Raw genomic sequence first — 20,688 nt, forward strand, 5'->3', positions numbered from 1 at the left:
CCTAAGCAAGGGCTTATCCTCAAAAAAGAAACCTCAGTTACCACCTGTCACTCCTGTCAATGAGGGACACAGGAGAAATCCCTGGTTTCCCATCCACTCATCAAGGTTGCGCTTGAAGAGGGTCAGCAAAAATAAGCACAGAATATTTGTTTCTTTGCAGCAGAACCAAGACAAGTGTTTAAATGTACGGACTTGCATTGGCCAGGAATCGAACAACGGCCAACTGCTTGGGAGCCAGCTATGTTCACCACTATACCACCAATGCTACTTTTCATTCATTTCTTAAGCAATAGTTTTCATCAACACTTTTGTAACATTTTACTTTATGATGAGCGTTTCCTACACTGTTAGGCATGTAATCCTTCACATTCACTGTGATATTCTCATATTTTTAAATATCGGAAATATTTCATTTCCACTTTCCTAATTCTCCAGACTTTCCAAACTCTAAATATTTCTCTCCCTCACATCATGTAAAACTGCTTCTTTTTCGTTATTCATCCCATCAAAATACTCTTAAAACGACAAACCATTTGAGTCCCCTTTTCCTCAAGAAATGTATCAGGCAAATTCAGTGAACATTTCAGTCCTTTTCAGTTGCAAATGGTCTTTCCAGGTCCCCTTCCTATAATTCTAATCAGTGAGTTACATCACTCTTCCAACTTTACGGATTAATTTCTAACTGGTCCGCTAATATTACTCCCTTGGGTTTCTGGAATTCTACATAGTCCTTCTCATCCATATCATTCTTTTCTCATAATACTGCACCCGAAACCCATTCAACTTGGAAATGGTTTCAAAACTAATATTATAGGCTGCATCTTAGAAATATCTTTAATACCTGAAAGCCAGTTGCCACAAACATTCGTAACTTTAAATAAAAGGGATGCATCCACTGCGAATAAACAAAATATATGCACCTATAGGTTCATACTAAGCAATCGGTCTGCAGACTATTACAAGCCTAGCCAATATTTTGAGGTCAGAATCAAACTCTGTACCCTATATCTGTGAAGTGAAGACCTTAACTATTACGACACCCCTGACACAGACTTTAAGGTTCACAGGTAAATACTAGGCTATCAGTCTGCAGACTTTTACAAGTTTAGCCAGACAACCAGAGGACAGAATAAAACCCTGTACCTTGTATCTGCGAAGTAAACACCTTAACCATTATGCTAACCCATGTCCTAGAATATATTTTTGAAGACACATGTACACCATGGTATCTTAATCTCATTGCATTATTTTTCTGCAGCATCTCAGCTGCCACAGATAACATATGAGCCATACAGAAGGATGCAGTTGGCATTCTTACCAAAGGTAAAAAAAAAAACAAAGAAAAAACAAAGAAACTAGTGGTCTTAAAACTTCATTGATGAGCTCAGTCGAGATAATTTCCAAAAATCATGAAACCCAGGTAGTGCTCCAAAGAAACAAGCCTTTATTCATCACAGACAAGCAATCCTCAGTAACAAAAAATCAGAAAAGTTACTGAGGATCGCTTGTCTGTAATGAATGAAGGCTTGGTGCTTTGGAACACTGCCTGGGTTTCATGATTTTTGGGAATTATCATGACTAAGCGGTGGTGGTGCTGCGGTAGCGTTGTCGCCTCACAGTAAGATGCTGTCCGGTTCGATTGTCAGCTGGAGCGTCTTCTGTGTTGAGACATGCGTGAATGGGCGTACCTTCATTGAAGGTTGTGTGTCAGGGCTGGTAACTCGGCACATAAAAATCAACTACCAATCATTAGCGGACCGGAGTTCCGCTGTGGCGACCCCTAACCAGGAAAAGCCGAAAGACACATACATCATGTCTAAGCTCATCAATGAAGTTTTAAGACCACTAGTTTCTTTTTTTTTTATTTTTTCCTCTACACTCATGGTGGTGAGGTTGGAACTAGACAGATTCCTGTGCTTGTTCAGTTTTTACATTCTTACCAAAGGTCTTATAACATGTGCTATAGGTCTATTTCTCATGCATGCACTCCCTGTTGTATTCCACCATCTGACACTGGTAAGCTTTACAGTGTTACCAACTTTAGGTAATAGGGTACACACTGTAGGCAGTACTGTAACTTGAATGGGGCATGGGGTGTCTGCAGCAGGTGCAAGCTATTTGGAAGGTGCAGTTGGCAATGGTGTATAGTTACCGATCAGGTCTGAGATCAATAATGAGATTAATTTAGGAAGTCATAGCTGCCTAAATAAATATGTTTAGCAGCTTAGTGTTATAGCACCTGTACGATATATGCAGAGGGGGAGTCATGGCTGATACAATAGCTGCCTTAATAAATGTGTTTAGCAGCTTAGTGTTATAGCACCTGTACGATATATGCAGAGGGGGAGTCATGGCTGATACAATAGCTGCCTAAATAAATGTGTTTAGCAGCTTAGTGTTATAGCACCTGTACGATATATGCAGAGGGGGAGTCATGGCTGATACAATAGCTGCCTAAATAAATGTGTTTAGCAGCTTAGTGTTATAGCACCTGTACAATATATGCAGAGGGGGAGTCATGACTGATACAATAGCTGCCTAAATAAATGTGTTTAGCAGCTTAGTGTTATAGCACCTGTACGATATATGCAGAGGGGGAGTCATGGCTGATACAATAGCTGCCTAAATAAATGTGTTTAGCAGCTTAGTGTTATAGCACCTGTACGATATATACAGAGGGGGAGTCATGGCTGATACAATAGCTGCCTAAATAAATGTGATTAGCAGCTTAGTGTTATAGCACCTGTACAATATATGCAGAGGGGGAGTCATGGCTGATACAATAGCTGCCTAAATAAATGTGTTTAGCAGCTTAGTCTTATAGCACCTGTATGATATATGCAGAGGGGGAGTCATGGCTGATACAATAGCTGCCTAAATAAATGTGTTTAGCAGCTTAGTGTTATAGCACCTGTACGATATATGCAGAGGGGGAGTCATGGCTGATACAATAGCTGCCTAAATAAATGTGTTTAGCAGCTTAGTGTTATAGCACCTGCATGATATATGCAGAGGGGGAGTCATGTCTGATACAATAGCTGCTTAAATAAATGTGTTTAGCAGCTTAGTGTTATAGCACCTGTACGATATATGCAGAGGGGGAGTCATGGCTGATACAATAGCTGCCTAAATAAATGTGTTTAGCAGCTTAGTCTTATAGTACCTAAATGATATATGCAGAGGATAGTCATGGCTGATACAATAGCTGCCTAAATAAAGGTGAGTTGAGGGGTGCACCACTCTGAGGACTGCCCAGGGTACCAGCTGATGTACCTTTGGCTCTTGACTGGTGAATACAATAGCTGCCTAAATAAATGTGTTTAGCAGCTTAGTGTTATAGCACCTGTACGATATATGCAGAGGGGGAGTCATGGCTGATACAATAGCTGCCTAAATAAATGTGTTTAGCAGCTTAGTCTTATAGTACCTAAATGATATATGCAGAGGATATTTTTTGTACCGCTCACAACTTCAGGTGAGTTGAGGGGTGCACCACTCTGAGGACTGCCCAGGGTACCAGCTGATGTACCTTTGGCTCTTGACTGGCAAATGACTCTCTGCGTGCTGCCCTCCTCAAAACCATTGTTTTCTACCTGCTCAGCAAAGTCTTTTCTGCAGCATTTATTTACTATGTTTACCAAGGTCGGCATTCATTCCAGGATCCCTATGAACAGGTAAATCCTTCAGACCTCAACTCTGAAACAAACCCCCCTGTCACCATCATTCTTCACACACCCCTCTGTCACCGTCATTCTTTACACATCACTCTCCACAGATGGAAAGAGTAGGGGAGCAGTAATCCATTTGTAGAAAAAGCAACAAAGATATAGCAACATGAAGCATGTGATACAAAAAAGAAAGAACAGCATATAATAATAAAAATTTCAAACAAACTGAAACAGAAGAAGAATTACAATGGGAAAAAAAAACAGAAAAATGTAGCCTCCCTCAGTAGAAACAGTATAGGAATTTCTCCTAAGTCATTGCCAAATTGTACCTTGTCAATATGAATACTACCCTGGGACTCCTGTAAAAAATATGCCTTAGTCCTAATGGGATTAATGCAATCAACAAAATAAAAATAAATAACTACATAGATGGATTAATAGGTGGATGGATGGGTGGATGGATGGAGGGATGGAGGGATGGATGGATGGATGGATGGATGGATGGATGGATGGATGGATGGATGGATGGATGGATGGATGGATGGATAGATAGATAGATAGATAGATAGATAGATAGATAGATAGATAGATAGATAGATAGATAGATAGATAGATAGATAGATTAGATAGATAGATAGATAGATAGATAGATAGATAGATAGATAGATAGATAGATAGAAGGATGGGCATGTGTTAACTTGTTAGATGTTTTCTCTTTTAAAAGACATAATGACTTCACTTATATGCCTGTCAAAGAAATTACTCATTTCATGTATATCACTTCTAGATAAGCAACTCAGTACTTTGAAGTTTCTAATGATTTTTATTATAGAATTGTTGCTTATTAATCAGCATAATCTAATGTAGGAAGAGTACTTAAAATGTACTTAGAAATAAAGCAGGGCATGTACATGCTGCCTGCATGTCTTCTGCAGAAAATCATTTTCATTATCAACAGAGTAATGGAAACTTAAGCCTTAATGTTACAGACCTGCTCTTACATTCAAAGCATAATTTCCAAAATTAAACATTGTAATATACGTTTGGAAAGGTACGGCACCAAAAACTGACATGCTGATATTTATTCAGAAGCTTAACATGATATGATTTAACATTCCCCTGTTCTGGAACTCAGATGTACCTACTGAAATTGATAGATGGTCAAACAAGGAACAAATAAAAATGAAGCATAGCTGTTAACAATCATTTTCACACTGCAGAGAAATTTAAACACATGTACAATGTTTAATCCATTCATTCTTTGATGACTTTTTAGATTCAAATGACTGCCTGAAGTGTCCAAGGGACCAGTGGCCCATTGAAAAAACACATTGAATGTATTAATAAAGTGATCAAGTTCCTATCCTATGGAGAGACACTGGGAGAGATTGTGTCAGCTACTTCAGTCACCTTGACCTTTGTCACTGCTTCAGTGTTTGAGATTTTCATTAACTAGAAAGATACTTCAATTGTCGAAGTCAACAACCATGACCTCAGCTACCTCCATCTTCTGTCTTTCATGCTATGTTTCCTGAGTACCTTGATATTCATAGGTCCTTCAACAGCAGCAACATGTCTGGTATGGCAAACAATATTTGGCATTGTTTTTCTGTTATTGTTTTTTTAGTTTTGGCTTAGTCCGCATTGTTGTCATTGCCTTCAGTGCAACAAAGCCTGACAACAAACTCCGAAAGTGGATGGGGTCTCCAATACCTAATATTGTTACTTTTGGTTATTCACTTGTTCAAGTTGTTGCATGTATAGTTTGGATGGCAAAATACCCACCTTTTCCAGTCCAGAATACAAAGTCTACAAGTGGAAGATTAATACTTGAGTGCAATGAACATCAACCACAATTCTTCATTTGCATGCTCGGATATCTTGGTTTCCTAGCAACAGTGTGCTTTGCTGTTGCCTTCCAATTCCTAGTAAGGAATTTGCCTGACTCTTTTAATGAAGCAAAGTATATTACATTTAGTAGGATTGCAATTGTTAATGTTTGGTTCTTTTTTATCCCAGCATACCTTAGCACAGAAGGAAAATATACAGCTGCTGTTGAGGTATTTGCAATTTTGGTATCTACTTTTGATTTACTTAGCTGAATATTTTTCCCCAAATGCTATATTACTTTAATACATCCTGAGAAGAATACAAAGAAGCATTTAATTGGATCACTTGATTAAAAGAATGTAGTACAGAAACACCATATAAGACATTTAGTTAATACATTTGAAACCACATTATCAATGTATTATTTTAAGCAACATTTTACAGCCTGTTAAAATATTACATTACAGAAAATTAAAACATTTAAAATTATTCCAAACTACATTCTAATTTACTTTTATGATCCTAAGTGGTTTTCATGAATACTAAAAGCAGAATCTTATTACGTTTCTCTTTAGTAGTTTAACTTTTATTTAACCTTTTCTTTAATAATCAGTTCACATGTAATCAGTATGGTAATCAAGAAAATTTGGCATTATTTGCAGATGATATTATTTTGTACCTGATAAAACCAGAAAAGGATATCTCATTGTTGTGGAACTTCTTGACACAGTTTCAGGTCTTTTCATGATATAAAATTAATGAAGATAGAACAAAGGCTATAGCTCTAAACTAGGTACCCAGACATGAGTTGGTCTAGCAATACCTGTATTTATTGGGACATGATAAGTTGAGGTATTTTGGACTATGGATTAAAAAAAATTCTGTTATGGCAACTAACGATATGTAGGAAAAGACTAAACAAAAGATAATACAAAAACTACAAAACTAGAAGCTCTGGTTTATGAATATAGCTAGCAAGATGCGCAAATTGAAAATGGTTTTAGCCCCTTTAGTTTTATATACAGGCCAGGCATATTTTTATCAACTAGTGGAGAAGTTGTAGACAATAAATAATAAAGAGTTGCAGGAATTTATCTGGGAGAGGGGAAGATGCCAAGGGTCAAGTGAGATAAATTGATCATTCTAACAGAGTAAGATGGTTTAGGATTACCTGATTTAAAGAGATATTTTAGAGCTACACAGTAAAGGCTCATATACATAACACAAACAGAAAGCTATAGTTCAAAGTGGAAAGAGATGATTATGAAATGGGGGGGTGGATTCAAGTAATATGGAGAGAGTGAGATTTTGGATGCAGAACCTTACAGAGAATAACATCAGCCATACAAATATCATATTCATAGAGCAGCAGAAAACATTCTTTGAACAAAGCTAACATGAGAATGGAGAAAGGACATCCTGCTGATAGGGATGACTGCAATTAGGGGTACAGAGAATAGACAAGAGGAAGTGGGAATTTACTGGAGGAATCTGTCAAAGGAACCAAGGTACTGGGAGCAAATAACTAGAAAGGAAAGGTAACAGAATGGGAAGAAACCATGAAAACATTTGGACTGCAGGCTACATACTGCCTTCCCTATCAGGGATTGACATCAGAGTGTAGGCAAAGAGAAATGGATAGGTGAATCCTAAGTGAAATACCTGCTCTGGTAGACCTTTTATTTGAATCTAGAACAGAAGCCACTGTTAAAAAAAGGAAGCATTCATAGGGCATATAAAATATTTTACAGTAACTATAAGAGGAGGGTAGAAAAGATTAGGAACAGAGATTGGATAAGCAATTCAAAAGGCAGCAATGGTAAGACATATGTATGGCTCCAAGTATTCAACAATGGTAAGACACATGTATGGCTCCAAGTATTCAACAATGGTAAGACACATGTATGGCTCCAAGTATTCAACAATGGTAAGACATATGTATGGCTCCAAGTATTCAACAATGGTAAGACACATGTATGGCTCCAAGTATTCAACAATGGTAAGACATATGTATGGCTCCAAGTATTCAACAATGGTAAGACATATGTATGGCTGCAAGTATTCAACAATGGTAAGACACATGTATGGCTCCAAGTATTCAACAATGGTAAGACACATGTATGGCTCCAAGTATTCAACAATGGTAAGACATATGTATGGCTCCAAGTATTCAACAATGGTAAGACATATGTATGGCTCCAAGTATTCAACAATGGTAAGACACATGTATGGCTCCGAGTATTCAACAATGGTAAGACACATGTATGGCTCCAAGTATTCAACAAAGTCTAGAAAATGTAGCATTTTTGCTGGGAAGAGTTTGTTCACATAGGTATCTTTTTTACCCTAAACAGAATCCCAAAATTTTTCTCAGCTAGTGGCAAATGGTGGTGGTGTGATAGAAAAGAAATATGTAACTGGGAAGATATGTTTTGGAAGTGCAATGAGCTGGCAGGTCTCAAAAAATCCCCACAGAGTATTCTGTCAGAAATATTGAGTGAGCAAATGGGTGTAACTAAGGAAATGATTTTTTGAGCTGGGATACAAGATCTGAATTGTCAAGACATAGTAAGGCCTTCCTGTGGTTAATTCTGGCCGCTACCAAAAAGCAATAACTACAAAATGGAAGTCAGGATCTAAACCAACTGTATTTAAAGTACTGAATATTGCAACAGCGATAAAATAACTGGAAGTGGGATCTTTAAGAAGACTAGGAGCAAATTACATAGAAAAATGGAACAATACATACAGAATAATGTTTTGGAGGAGGAGTGAGATTTAAGGAAATGCAGGAATTCAGCAATTTATGTAATGCTGGATTGATGATAGTTATACAAAATATACATGATATATAATGTTTGCAACTAGTAATATATTAATGTGGTTTGCTTTCTTTTATATGTTTGTATTTGTCTTAAGTGATAATTGAATAAAGGTTTTAAGAATAACCAATTCTGCATAAGTAATTTATATAATGCTATCAAAATGTAAAGATTAGATAATAAAGCGATAAGGAATACCAGCTTTGCAGTTGTAAGATGACAATTTCTACAGATTTTCCTAAATTAAAGCATTCTTAAATAACTGATTGAGAATGTCTTGTATTGCAATAGTGGAGATCCTGTTTCAGTCAGAGGGAAATGGTGTTGTGCAAAAAACAAAACTTAATAAAATAGTATCTGGAAAATATTAGCCAACAAAAAATAAGTTTATGTTTTTAGTTATACTTTGTTAACTGGGAACATCAAGCTGTGTGGCTTCATATTCAGTGGAGGCCTGGGGGAGAGTATGTAGGCAATAAAACAATAACAAGAAACCACAAGCAAGAGTAAACATTGTAGAGAAAATAATGCACAAGATATAATTCAACAGATGTACATAATTCAAAAAGGGTGTCAGAAACCTACTGGTGGTAGTCATTTCCTATTCAGAAACAAATCTACCACAGTGATTCTATACAATCATTAGAATTATCATGGTGGTCTGTCTTCACAGCCATGACATTCTGAGGAAGTAATATATTTCTAATCACTTATGTGCTCTCCCCTAGAAATGCCTCCATTCGGTGTAGTTACACAGCAGTCCTTAGCATGGTCAACTGTGGTAATGAACACTGTGAAAATGCTGCATTCTCCAAATTGGGTAGATCCCTGATCAGCAAGGTCCTTTTTCAGTCACAGCTTGAGAGCACTCTATGGCTAACTGACATACTCAGAGTCACACAGTAAGTGAATGCAGGGGAAGGGAACCAAACCTTGGACTACCGGAATACCTGCCAGACAAGTAGCCAAAGCAATTTGAATCAAATTATACTAGTCTTTTGTAAGTCAACAGATGAGGCATTAAATTGAGGTGCCATCTGTTGAATTGGTTGCAGGTCAGATTAATATAAAAGATTCCATGACACTTATTGACAAATAATGGGGTTATTTTGTTTTCTTTTCATTTTACATCCAATATTTATACAGTATTCATATTGTGCACATTCTTGTTATATACACATTACATATACTTATAGCTTATACATTTCTTCTTTTCTTCTTTTCATTTTACTTTCTCTTTTTACAAATCCTGTATCTAGTTTCCTTTTCCTTCTCACCTTCCTCACCCCTTTAACTACAACCATCTTCTTATTTCAGTAATTACTGCTTTAGCATCCTTTTCTGTTATATAACAGTTCCTTGTATCGTCTTGTCCATAAATACCATGCTGCGAAAAACAACACTTTGACCCATATGTCAATTTCTTTCTTATTCCCTTCCTTTTAATTGCCATACGATATCAGATTTACATCACCCCTCTGCAATGTTTTACACCTATAAACGTTCTTAAAAAACAGTCCGATATTTTACTTTCACATTCAAAACAAAAAACAAAAGAAATGAAGGCGAAAGTAAATGCTGAGATGTTTCTTCAGATTTACATAAATTGTACATTTTTTCTTCATTTATTTTATATTTCATATTATCTCAACAGGTAATTTATCCAATAAGATTCAGCATGCTCCCTTTATATAACTCAAATCATTCTTCTCCTTTCCTTGATTGCCTCAAACTCTGTGTCAAATTTGTCCCATGTGTAAACATGAAAATATTTTTATTTTTTATACCATCTTTTCATAACTGTGTTTATATTACCTGGATCAAATGTCCATAATTTTGTTTCTTGTTCTTCTCCTTCATACTTTTCTCATCCACTTTTCCTTTACTCTTGACCTTGCCTTTCCCAGACAGTCTCATACATAAACCATGACCTTCTGATTATTGTATTTTCTTTCTATCTTATAATTTTCTTATCCAGTATAAATAAACTTAAGTCGACAGACCACTGGGTTCACCAAACTCAGTTCTCCAGTTTTCTTTGTCATTATAAATGACTGCTCTTCTCATAGGCGTTAACCTCAATCCCCAAATAAAACTGAAGAAATACTTCTGATAATTCTCTCTGTTACCATTTGGAAAATGTTACCCCCTGCTATGTATTCTAACTTTCACAAAACATATGCATTTAACATAAAGACTTTGTTTCCAAAAGGCAAATGAAAAATGTTCCTACAAAATTCATTCCAAAATTGGCAATGAATAAAAGACATTTAGAGCTTCATCTACCATAAAAAACTTATTCAAATAATGACGTACTAAAAAAAAAAAACAGTTCCTATATAACTATGAAAAAATCAAATGACCAATTGTGTATTAAATAAATCACACAACAGCAATATATCAGGTTGCCCAATCAGTAGTAGTTATAACCTTATTTTTGCTCACTTTCAGCATTTCAATATGCATACAATTTTATACAATCTAACTCTTCTGTGAACTCTTAACTGTAATTACTCACTGCTTCTCCTTCTTCTGCTATTATACTCAGATTATACAAGGATTATACACATCAGTCACATTTTATAACATTAAATCTACTACTGCCAACAACCCATCTCTCATTTATTCATTTTTCATACAATACATGATTGTATTTTATATTAATTTATCAAGTTGCTTACCAGTTCTGTATTTCTTTGGCTAAGGTGTTTAATAACATAAGGAATTATACTTCCTGTGGGACATAAGTCCTCATGAACAAGAAATGCTATACATATTAGGACCTTTTCAATGACTCTCAGTAACTTTCAAAGCAAAACATGTCTCTGTTTTGAAATTCAAATGTATTATAATCTGCTGGTGCTTCTTTTACTGTCATGTATAACACCACAGCATACTGCACTTGTTCAGCTTCCTGGATATAATGTTTGAAGTAAGGAACAAATCAAATGTCTCGGTCCATAATTCCCAGTTATTAGAGAAACACAGAGAGAGAGAGAGAGAGAGAGAGATTTCCTGGAGTCTATATATTTGACATTTCTCAAAATCAGATGAAGCAACATATTTGCAATTACTTCTGAGACTATGTAACGTTTGGTATTCAAACATAGGAGGAGATGTGACATGAAATTGCATGCTGTCATCTTTATCAGTTTTACTTTCAAACTGTAGCACTGTACAGTAAGGTTAAAAGTAATATTTACAGTGGTCACAGCGCATCCTGTAATCGTGCTAGTTGAACAGCATAGGTTAACCTGTGCCCTTTTAAATTAGACAGAGCAGTGGGGGCGGCCACAGTCTGACCTCTGAATGTGATAGACACATGTTAGCATTAAATAGTGTTTAGCGCACCACTAATTTACATAAGGCAATGCAGATGGTTACATGTCCCAACATATCCTGTATATAAACTATGCAAATATTGAGCTCACACATGCACAAAGGAAAGCAGTTTGTGGACTTGCTTATTGTATTAAAAAGACTGCTATGACAATATTCTTAAAGCACAGTTATTGAGTTTTTCCATGAATATTAGTAAAAAGCAAGAATCTGAAATTGATGCCTAACATAAGGCAGATGAGTTTTTAAATAGAGTTTGTGACCAAGAGTATTTAAACTGCATTACAAAGAGACATGCAAGGCAAGGATAATGCTGGACCTTGTACGTTGTATCCTATTGAAATTAAAGTGATGAGCTGGTTGTCAGCTTTGTTGATGATTTTGTAATATATACATTACAAACTACTTAGCAGGTGACAGTAATAACGGTGCAGCAGTACTGACAACAGATTACATGATATTGTCCAGAAACCTTTTCATTTGAGTATAGGAGAACTCAAAATTTAAAGAGCTAAATTATTAGTAATACCCTGAGACGCTAACGTCATGCAAGCCCATTACAACTACATATAAATATGGCAATTACATTAAACATGGTTACATAAAAAACTGAACAGAAGTTATGAAAGCAGAAACATGAGTACATGTAAATGTAGTACTTTTATGTAATTTTACATCAAAAAAAGTTTTACATGGCAGGGAGCTGTGTGTTTGCAGTGCTTTACCTATGATAGAGGACTAGCTTTTGCTATCTGTAGTACTAAGCATGCAATATTTGCAACAATACACAATTCAAAATTTTCTGTATGAAGCAAATGTTCTTCTGAAATAGAGGATATGTGAACATATGTTATAATGTAGGTAACATAGATATTAGCAATGTAAGTAGCTGCATAAAGTACCAGGATATTTTTTTCTTTTTTATTCCTGAAGATACCTATGTAATGTGAAAGCTTGAATAATAAAGTGAAGTTTTTATATACTGGCTCATTGTTAGCTGTTAAGCTAATGCATTAGTTAAGTTACTTTAAACAATTCAGAATGTTTTCAATGCTAAAATACATTTGGAGCTATACATGTCTTGGTACAACTGGGTACATTAATCTTGTCTAACACTTTTGGAGTAATTAAAGAGGGCACAGTCAGCAACAGTATTCATGTGTGACAGGCACAGGAATATTAACATTGGCAAGGTAGACTTTATCCAAGGAATAAATGCAGTGTATGTCGACTTTACTTACATTACAGTTATATCTATTAATACTTACTTGAGAATTCAAAACATTCTTACAGTATTGTACTCCAAAAATGTTTTAAGTAATTAAAGGGTTGGTATAACAGAGTTCATGTGTTCAATGCAACATTGACAAGACAGATTTTTATCCAACACAGCAATGCAATGTATGTTGCCTTTGCTTATGTTATGGTTATATGTACAGATTTAAACACAAACACACACACATAATATATATGAGAAAACATACTCTCTTTGAATATCATAGTGATTCAACTTTCTATACTGCTAGAAAGATTTTCAAGTATTTGTGCATAGTCATGGTATGCACCATATTGTTATTGACAGCTGTGGATGGCAAACACTTCTCTATGCTTAGGACATGAAATAGCTATGGACGATATAATTATGTGTGTGTGTGTGTGTGTGTGTGTGTGTGTGTGTGTGTGTGTGTGTGTGTGTGTGTGTGTGTGTGTGTGTGTGTGTGTGTGTGTGTGTGTGTAAAATATGCATCAGTGCCCACAAAAGCTGCCCACAATAAGCTTTGCAGTGAAGGCTCACAAATATAGGCAGCATAAAAAATGCAGTTTGTATCTTCCATGCAGAAATGCTCCTCACTATGAAAATATGGCAGAAGCACTATAGTCATGCACATACACAACTCCAATACCTAAAAAGTAATACAGACTGCGGATGCAATATAGTAGATACACCTTGGTATCAGGCAACTGCACAATTTTCCTTGCAGGGATAATAATCCCATTAATGTAAATGTGTTGGGATACTACGCACTTCCATGACATATTTGTAACCATATTCAGCTCTCCATTGACATACACAACTAATGAGACTCATCAGCATGTAATGTTCTATAATGTTATTCTCTACACAATGTTCAGCATGCGACACTGATGATATTTGCAAACATTTGCTGATCCAATGGTACGCATCAAAGTCTGCATTTTCTGCAGAGATAGTCAGCTATATTGGTGTAGATGGATGAAGTTCTGACAATGACCTAGGCTTACATTCATTTATGCAGTTCAGCTACCTGTGGGAGCTGACAGGGAAAAGGAATAAATATGACTATGCCTGCTCACATTTATTTGTGTTGCAGTGATGCAGATTGTTCCTGGGGCTCTGGGCCTTGGCCAAGACCATAACTATGAATGGCAGCTGGACTAGGAGTATGGGCCAGCTATGAAAGCATACTTTTACTTTAGGAGGAGAGTGTGGACATACCAAAAAATAAGCCCATTCCTAGTAGTTCACAACCACCTTCTAAATAATGACAGCAGATAGGGATAGGGCTCCTAACACTGTTTCATGCCATCCTCTGCCAACATCTGTAATGGCATCCAAGTTCACTCCTCTCTTGCACCCAGCTGGTAATCCCAGCTCAGAATGGTCAAACCCCTAAATGACATTGAATAAACTGTGCTGTCAGGTAGAGGAGGGCTTACAGGATACATGTGGTGGGAGGTTGGCTTAATGGTTAAGGTGTTTACCTTACAGACACAATGTGCAGGTATTGATTCTCACAAGAGGTAATTGCCTAGGCTTAAAATGGCCCACAAGTGCAGTTAGCCTAATACTAACCTATGAACCTATGAAGAAAAGATCATGCAACCTACATGGATATTGAAAAAAAAAAAATCTTGCAGAATAATATTCATATGATTCAAAACTTACCACCACAGTGAAAGATGAGTGGAGGTGTATAAACCTGTACTTTGCAAGTATGTCTTGAATAGCACAGGAAGTTAGAGTACTGTGCAGGATGTTCATGACTTTATGTACTCATAGCTGTTATCTATTAGTCCATAGTATTCTGAGCAGTATGAGCATATGTGTAAGTATTCAGCAGTATACTTTGTAAAGCAATGTTTAACTCTTAGTAATGGTTCATACATGCTGGTAATGCGATGTACTGTAGAAGTATAATCATACACTTGCATACCACTCCTAAAATAGTACCAGCAGCTATGTTACCCCATTATCCATGCCATCACTTATAACAGGCTTTGTCATGTTGATAAAGTGTAGCTATATATGTAGGGAACAGGGAAATAAAATTTACAGTTGTTGTCAACATATTACCCAATTAGGCATAAGTATTTGTTGCATACTTGTAGAAAAGGAGGTTGTTGTTGTGTCTTTCGGCTTTTCCCGGTTAGGGGTCGCCACAGCTGAACTCCGGTCCGCTAATGATTGGCAGTAGATTTTTACGTGCCGAGTTGCCAGCCCTGATGCACAACCTTCAATGAAGGTACACTCTAGCTGAGAATCGAACAGGACAACGTCTTACTGTAAGGCGACAATGCTACCGCAGCACCACCACCGCAGTAGAAAATGAGGTATGATTACATAATAGTAAACATGTTACACCATCTATTGCCATCCATGGATTACACAGGAAACAATTATTTATTTATTTATTTATTTATTTTACATTTGTTGACCGGGATAGTCCGACTGGATATAAGTCCATTTTCAGTGGAGGCCTGGAGAGAAAAGCTCCAGATAACACAGACAGAACATAACAGATATGAGTCAAACATATTTACAAAGCCTTCTAGTAGGTAGTCACAATATACACACTGTGTAATAGTATGCAAAAGCAACAGGTCGCAGCAAGCTATTATGAGCAAGGGATGCTTATAATATTAATTTAAATAAGGCATTAAATAAGTAATGATTAATCAAGGTTAGTACAGGGACAAAGCCAGTGCTCTTTGAAATACTGTTTGAGGCCTTTTTTGAAGAGACTTAAAGAAGATTTGAGGGTAAGGTTAGATGGAAGTGAATTCCAAGTTTTACCAATGACATTGGCAAACAGGGAGTCACCGGCTGAGTTAATGGCCTTGTGGGTTTGGAACAACAGTTTATTGGATGATCGTAGTTGCTTTGAATTACTGTATGGCTTTATGATATTTTTGAATGCCGTTGTATTTTCAGGGTGGTACAGAATTTTGTGTGCTACTATAAGCTGATTGAACAGAAGTAGGCTAGGCAGTTCTAGCCACCTGAGAAGGCTGAGGTTTTGACAGTGATGTGTCCTATATGTTGGGCCTATGGCAAATCTGCCAGTATGGTTGTAACAGTGAGAGAGCTCACTAAGTTCAGTTTTACTCAAATTGGAGAGTATGGGGGAGGCATATAGAAGGGCAGAGAGTAGGTGTGAGCGGGCGATTACAGTCCTAGCTAACTGAGTTAGAACAGGTTTGCTTCTATATAATGAGCCAAACTTCTTATTAATGGTTTTTATAGTGTTATTGATCTGCAGATCAAATTTGAGATTATTATCTACTATTACTCTAAAAGCTAAGTATGGTCATCTGGGGAGACAGAGGTACCATTTTTGGATGTTACGGAGAAGGAAAATGGGGTGGCTCTACTGGTGGGGGTAAAGAGGAGCAGTTTAGTTTCGTTGGGATTTAACAGCAGACAGTGATTAGAGACAATTTTCAACTGTGTTAAATGTGTTTTGTGTTAAGGTTTGCAGATCTAAAGGGGAGGAGACCATACAGATCAGGGTAGACTTATCTGCATATTGAATGCAGGATGCATCAGGGATGGCAGTATGAAGATTGTTGATGAAGATAGAAAAGAGTAGAGGACCTAGAATAGGGCCCTGAGGGACACCAAGGGTGAGAGGTAGCAGGGTGGACAGTTTGCCCTGCTAAAATACACCCTGTTGTCTGCCATTCAGATAGGATAGGAACCACTGAATAGCATGGTTATCTATGGAGATGGAATTTAGGAAATGGATGAGTAATTTGTGGGTGACCATATCAGAGGCCTTCGACAGGTCTAGAAATAGGCTGAAGATAGCCTGTTGTTGTTCCTATTTTGGAATGTGGTATCTGTAAAAGAAAGGAGGGTGGAGGTGGTGCTGTGATGTGGCCTAAAGCCATGCTGAGAGTTGGCAAGCAGACTGTTCTGAATGAGATATTCTATAAGCTCCTTATGAATGCACTTCTCCATTAATTTGGCTAGTGGTGAGAGAATGGCAATGGGTCTGTAGCTGGGCAATTCTGTTGAACTTCCACCTTTGTGGAGTGGGATAACATGGGATATTTTCCAGATTGAGGGGATAGTTCCATCAGTTAGTGTTCTATTGATTAGGATAGAAATGGGAAATGCTATGTCATTGGCAGCTTTTTGTACATACTCTGCAGGAAGGAGGTCAGCAGAAAGTGTGGTTGGTTTTAGTGTTTTGATAAGGGATCTGATAAAAGTGGTAGAGACAGGTTGGAATTTAAAGGGGGGATGAGAAGTGAGTGTGTTAGTGATATAGCTAAGGGCTGAATAGTTTCAGTGAAAAGGTTACTAAAGGCAGTGGCAACAGTTTCTGGGGATTTATGGGTGTAGTTTGATAGGGTTGAGGTAGTAGATTGTCCTGGATGAAGAAGTCAGTTAATACATGCCCAAAATTTTGGGGTTTATTTTGGTCTTTAAATTGGAGGTTCTGCTAGTAGTTTTTTTTGTGTAGCAAAATGATTTTTTTGTATCATTTCTAAGTTGATGATATCTTACTTGGTTGAGGGGGGGGGCTTTAGTTGTTCGCCATTTGGTCCAGGCTATATTTCTAAGTTTGATTTTTATCTTAGTTTCCTTTGTGAGCCATAGAGCAGTATTAGATTTAGTCTTTATAGTACGTGCAAGAGCATGGGAGTCAAGGATGCTCAGGAATTTATTGTTAAAGAAAATTATGGCTTCATCTAGTGGTAGATTTTTTAAGATTGACCAGTTGACCGATTTAAGATCGTTTACGAAGTTATTAGAATTTAAGTTTTTATTATTTCTGATTGTTTTGTACATAGTCTTGTGGTGGGTTCCTGCCTTATGCTTAATAATATAAGTTAGTGAATGATCACTTAGGTCATCGGAGAGAGTCCCAGCTGTATACATGCTTGGGTGGCTATTGATAAGTACCCAATCTAAGATACTTTCCCTGTTGGAGGGTTTACTAATCCTAGTGGGAGAGGTTATGGGTGACAGGGGATTCAGCTGAGCAGGTACACCAGTCAGTGTTACAGTCACCAAGAACAATGGTTTCTTGGGGGTAGGTAGTGGATAACCATTGGAGGATATCTTCCAGAGTGCTTATTTTATTGTCTGGGGGGAATGTAGACACAGACAATATTTATACTCTTATTATTGTTAATTTGCAGTTTGGTAATGAGGATTTCTGCATTATTAAATGGGGGCTGTTGAACTAGATCTCTATTAACACAATGTATTTTTGTAAAGAACTGCTATCTCACCTCCCTTCTTAGCTATTCGGTCTAATCGATGTATGTTGTAGCCCGGAGGGTAATAACTCATTATCGGCAGTAGTAGGTTTAAACCAGGTTTCGGTAAGACACATTATGTCTGGGGAATGAACTGCTAAGAGGGCATGCAGATTGGAGATTTTATTATTTATACTTCGAATGTTCAAGTTAAATGTCAGGAAAGCATTTGCAGAACTGTTAAGGGGTAGTTTATTGATGGGATTGGTGGTGTAGGTGCTACTGTCACCAGGTGGAGACGGGCCAGGGATGGGATGGATGTCCTCATCTGTAATGAGGTTATATTGAAATCTGATTATGAGCTTTAGAAACTTATGAATAAGTCTTAGATAGTGCTTGCCCTTGAATTAGATTTTAAGGTTTTAATTGGATGATGAGGTAAAGGGGATGAGAGTTTGGATGTGTGGGGGATAGTTAGGTGAGCTCATTTGTAAGAGAAGTCTGGGGGTGGTAGTTTTGACATTTCAGGTATTGGAATCCGTGGTGGTACTGTTTTTCATAGGCTGCAAGGAGATAAAGGGTGATCATCAGGGGGAGTGAAGAAAATACTAGTGTTTTTGTTGATGCTAGCATAGCAAGGGGCCTAGCCATTATAGGGCACAATTTTCAACCAGGATTTTGCAGGAAAGGAAGGAGAAAAGTTGGGTTGTAGAGAGGGAGGGCCACTTGATGATGTGTGAGATGCTGGTTGGGAGGAAGAAACAGGGGGAGTGGCTAGGATAGTATAAATTTAACAGTACTGGGGGCCAGTGGGAATAGAGGGCAGGGTGTGGCGAGGAGCGGGGCTAAACTGGACCACAAGATTTACACAACAATTAAGTAAAACATAAAAAATGTTCAACGTACATTATGCTTAGAAGGCAGTTTAACAACCACATATTCAATGAATATTATAGCATTACAATGTATTCTAGATTGCAGTCTTCTTTTTTTCTTGTTGTTTTTTTACTCTTTCATTGGTTGTGGAAAAGATATTTTTGCAGATAATGGTGATGCGCGCTTATTCCTAAACATTACAGGAACTTTGTGCTGTGAAGTTGCTGTTGTTTTACTGATGTATTAATTGTTGTAGAATACATGAAATTGTCTATCTGTATTTTACTGCTGTCTCTTTCTGCTAGTTTTAACTGATGTTGTTTTGCAAGGCAGTTCAAACTTCATTTGTTGAATTTTGTATATCCACCTGGGCCTCTTAGAGATGGATATAGAGATGTAATAGAGATGTGTCCAGCTATAGCTGCATATTAGCCATTAGCTCATGTCACATAATTATAGTGTATATCATCTATTAACATGATTGTATCATAATGTATATTCAGACTGTAATCAGTGCTACTGTACTATATATCACATGCACATTGTGCACACATACAGTTTCACCATCCTGATAGAAGTGAATATTGCATATAGTCAAAATATTATTATAAGGATGACTAAATCAACATCTCTTAATAACATTCAAGTCTCTGCAGTATGTAGGCACAGTAGTTAAATGTCTTTCTGACAAGTTGTATAAGGTGATGCTGTGCAAAATAAGGTGGAGAAAAGTAGCATTCCTCTGGCACTTTAAACAATGAACACTCACTTAACCATGTGCCTGGTAGATTTTAACACAAAGACTATGATTAAACAATAACTTACCACCTATCTAAATGTACTTAGCATTATCCACAACAGCAACATAGGTATTTTCAAACTGCAATGAAAGTGTGCTGTTATAACCAAACAGTATCCAAACGGTATACCATTATACTATTGGAAAATGACAGTGGTGACATTCCTAAGCTGTATACCAGTAGAAAACTGATTATTATATCATAGTCTTATTCTTAGGCGGTTTTCTCCATGTACCTATCTGTTTTTTTGGTCACATGTCATCAGCACATCTAATTGCAGCATTGTTTCCCTCAAACCACATTCCGACATCCAACAAAGTCAGAGGAGCTTAAATGCTTAACATACCTCTAGGATTCACACAATAGTAGCAACTGCACACATCAAACCACATCACCATAAAAACATCAAAAACATGCCACTGTCATGCACATTATAATACATTATTACATTTATTACATGCATCTTATCAGTAAGCAATGATACTGTGTGCATAAATAATGGGCAGAGGCCTACAAGCTATTATTTTTCAGATCCATAATATTCATTACACATGTGGTTGTCAAACTATTTATGTAAGCATAATGCATGTTAAATACATTTGCCTTTATCTATGTCACTACTGGAAGAACACAGAATATTACAGGTCACATGTTTTGTAATCATATAACATTTCCTCTCCTAAGCCTTCTTTCTATAATAACACAGTTATACGACATCACCAAAGTTTTTATCCCCCCCCCAAATAAGGGTCACCCATTGAAATGGGCAGGTGGAGACAGGTGCAGAAGAAGAGTCTGGAAACCAATGCCACTGCCCACAGAGGGTGACCTGACAATACTAGGAAACTTAACACCCTTTATGCTGGCTTTATTCACAACACC

Source organism: Protopterus annectens, chromosome 2.part0, assembly GCF_019279795.1.
Source record: "Protopterus annectens isolate FY-2018-M chromosome 2.part0, PAN1.0, whole genome shotgun sequence".
Lineage (NCBI taxonomy): Eukaryota > Metazoa > Chordata > Ceratodontiformes > Protopteridae > Protopterus > Protopterus annectens.